We start from the raw sequence: 3553 nt of genomic DNA, 5'->3' as shown, positions 1-3553 counted from the left end.
AAAGATATCCTTTGGACTGTGGCAAGAAATATTTTGCCCTGCAAAAGACAGGGCAACTTAGGAAACCTCAACCCATGTTAGGCTTTCCTGGGCTTCTCTCTGCAATTGAATTTGTATGTTGGAAATGCAGTTTTTTAGAAGCAGCTATGGCTTCCAGAGAACAAGGATGGAGAGGCTGATTACAAGTGAAAAATGTTTATTTTCCCATTCTGGTTAATAAATTTAATATTTATTTTGGGGCACAGAGAAATCTTATGAGAAACTATTCAAAATATTTTAAAAAATTCATTAGGCCAAAAGAAAAAACAACTTAAAAATAGAGTTCCCATATGATTCAGCAATCCTACTCCTGGGCATATATCCAGAAAAGGCAAAGGTGTAATTTGAAAAGATACATGCATCCCAGTGTTCATGGCTGCTGCTGCTGCTGCTAAGTCGCTTCAGTCGTTTCCGACTCTGTGCGACCCCATAGACGGCAGACCACTAGGCTTGTCTGTCCCTGGGATTCTCCAGGCAGCACTATTTAAATAGTCAAGATTTGGAAGTAACTTAAATGTCCACTAATAGATGAATGTGTGTATACACACACACACACAGACACACACACACACATATGTGTACGAATATTACTTTGCTATAAAAAGGAAAATAATGCCATTTGCAACAATGTGCATGGATGTAGGGTAGGCTAAGTCACATCCACCATGTTCAAATCTGTGTGACCCTATGGACTGCTGCCCTCCAGGCTCCATGAAATTCTCCAGGCAAGACTACTGGAGTGGGTTGCTGCATCCCTTTTCCCAACTCAGAGATTGAACCCATGTCTCTTAACTCTAACCTACATTGGCAGGCATGTTCTTTACCCCTAACACCACCTGGATGAACCTATTATCATATTAAGTGAAATCAGACAAAGACAAATATCATATGATATCACTTATATGAGGAATCCAAAAAAATGATACAAACACACTTATCTACAAAACAGAAATAGACTTATAGACTCGCACACATAGAAAAGGAACTTACGGTTACCAACGGGGAAATTGGGAAGGAAGGATAAATTACAAATTTGAGATTAACAGACATAGACTGCTGTATAAAATAAACAAGGACCTAGGAAACTATATTCAACGTCTTGTAATAACCTATAGTAGTAAAGAATCTGTAAAAGAATATATATATATATATATTTAAAACAGAATCACTTTGTTGTACATCTGAAACATCGTAGTCAACTGTACTTCAATAAAGAAAACATCAAAAGAAAAAAAATAGACCACAAAAAACTTCCTTAAACAAAGGACTTCTTTAAATTATTTTTCTGGTGTCTTCTTCATTTTCTCTGTTAGACATAAGTGTATTAAAGGTGAGGTGGGAGTATTGGAGGAACTGGAATAAAGGCTTTCGAAATCTTAATAAAGTCATGGAAGGCAAACTCCATTCTGTTAATGTTGGTAACTTCAGAGAAATTAAGATTGATGAGAGAAGTATCAATAACCTCAGATATGCAGATAATGCCGCCCTTATGGCAGAAAGTGAAGAAGAACTAAAGAACCTCTTGATGAAAGTGAAAGAGGAAAGTGAAAAAGTTGGCTTAAAGCTCAACATTCATAAAACTAAGATCATGGCATCCAGTCTCATCACTTCATGGCAAATAGGTGGGGAAACAATGGAAAGAGCGAGAGACTATTTTTTGGGGCTACACAATCACTGCAGATGGTGATTGCAGCCATGAAATTAAAAGATGCTTGCTCCTTAGGAAAAAAGCTATGACCAACCTAGACAGCATATTAAAAAGCAGAGATGGTACTCTGCCAACAAAGGTCTATGTAGTCAAAGTTATGGTTTTTCCAATAGTTATGTATTGATGTGAGAGTTGGATTATAAAGAAAGCTGAGCTCTGAAGAACTGATGCCTGTGAACTCTGGAGTTGGAGAAGACTCTTGAGAATCCCCTGGACAGCAAGGAGATCCAACCAGTCAATCCTAAAGAAAATCAGTCCGGAATATTCACTGGAAGGACTGATGCTGAAGCTGAAGCTCTAATACTTTGACCACGTGATGGGAAAAACTGACTCATTGGAAAAGACCCTGATGCTGGGAAGATTGAAAGTGAGAGAAGAAGGGGACAATAGAGGTTGAGATGGTTGGATGGCATCACCGACTCGATGAACATGAGTTTGAGTAGGCTCTGGGAGTTCATGGTGGACAGGGAAGCCTGGTGTACTGTGGTCCATTGGGTCACAAAGAGTCAGACAGGACTGAGCGGCTGAGCTGATCTGATCAATCTGCTATTTGAGCTGGCCTCATAGACAGGTGAGTTCATTCCTCATCAGAGTGCTGCTGCTGCTAAGTCACTTCAGTCGTGTCTGACTCTGTGCGACCCATAGACGGCAGCCCACCAGGCTTCCCATCCCTGGGATTCTCCAGGCAAGAACACTGGAGTGGATTGCCATTTCCTTCTCCAATGCATGAAAGTGAAGTCGCTCAGTCGTGTCTAACTCTAGCGACCCCATGGACTGCAGCCTACCAGGCTCCTCCGTCCATGGGATTTTCCAGGCAAGAGTACTGGAGTGGGGTGCCATTGCCTTCTCCGCCTCATCAGAGTAAGGCTTGTTTAAACAAGGCTTGTGGGTGTTTCGTGTAAAACTGAATGGGGTTTTTCCTTCTGTCTTGTTCTATATCCTTAGAACTTAGCCTTGTGACAGTGAGAATATACTCTCTGGTCTCTGCCATCTAAAAGGTGTGCTTACTGGGGTGCAGCTGGTGACCAGTTGAGTAAAATGGGCTTCCGAGCAAGAAGTCGAATAGCAGTCTCCTTGTCCAGCCACTCCAGCTCTTAAGGAATTTTGTCATAAGGGTTCCTAGTCCATAAGTAGCCTTTGTAAGATTGAGTAATCTTTCTTATTTATTTATTAGTGCTAGAAAAGTGTCATTCCAGTAGCCTGTTCAGCGTCATAGATTAGTGGGTCTATAACTAGAGGTGTCACACATTCTCATGGGAAATGGGAGACACCGTTTTCATGACACCATTCTCAGAACCTGTAGCAGCACAGAGTTTTACTCTCGACCTCGTGGGGCTACATACCCTCTTATAAGATACCTCTTGCATCTTTGGATAAGCCATAAAAAAAGGTTTATTGTCTCAGCCCCTATTTGAGAATAATATAAGCTCTTACTTGTCAATAATCAGATGATGGGTCTTTAAAGTTGCATGTGGCGTGCTAGGTCACTTTAGTCATGTATGACTCTTTGTGACCCCATGGACTTTAGTCTGTCAGGCTCCCCTGTCCGTGGGATTCTCCAGGCAAGATAACTGGAGTGGGTTGCCATTTGCTTCTCCAGGGGATCTTCCTGACCCAGGGATTGAACCCAGGCCTCATGTATTACAGGCAGATACATTACTATCTGAGCCTCCAGAGAAGCCCCCTTTAAAATTGTCAACTTTCAAAAAAAATTATTTCGAGAGTCCTCATCATAAACAGCTGTCATAGGTACTTTTGGGAGGGGCTAACTGAAAGGAGAAGACACACACACCTCATATATATATA

The sequence above is a fragment of the Bison bison genome, unplaced genomic scaffold (genome assembly GCF_000754665.1).
Source record: "Bison bison bison isolate TAMUID 2011002044 unplaced genomic scaffold, Bison_UMD1.0 scf7180017854252, whole genome shotgun sequence".
Classification (NCBI taxonomy): domain Eukaryota; kingdom Metazoa; phylum Chordata; class Mammalia; order Artiodactyla; family Bovidae; genus Bison; species Bison bison.
Note: the sequence above shows the minus strand (reverse complement) of the source record.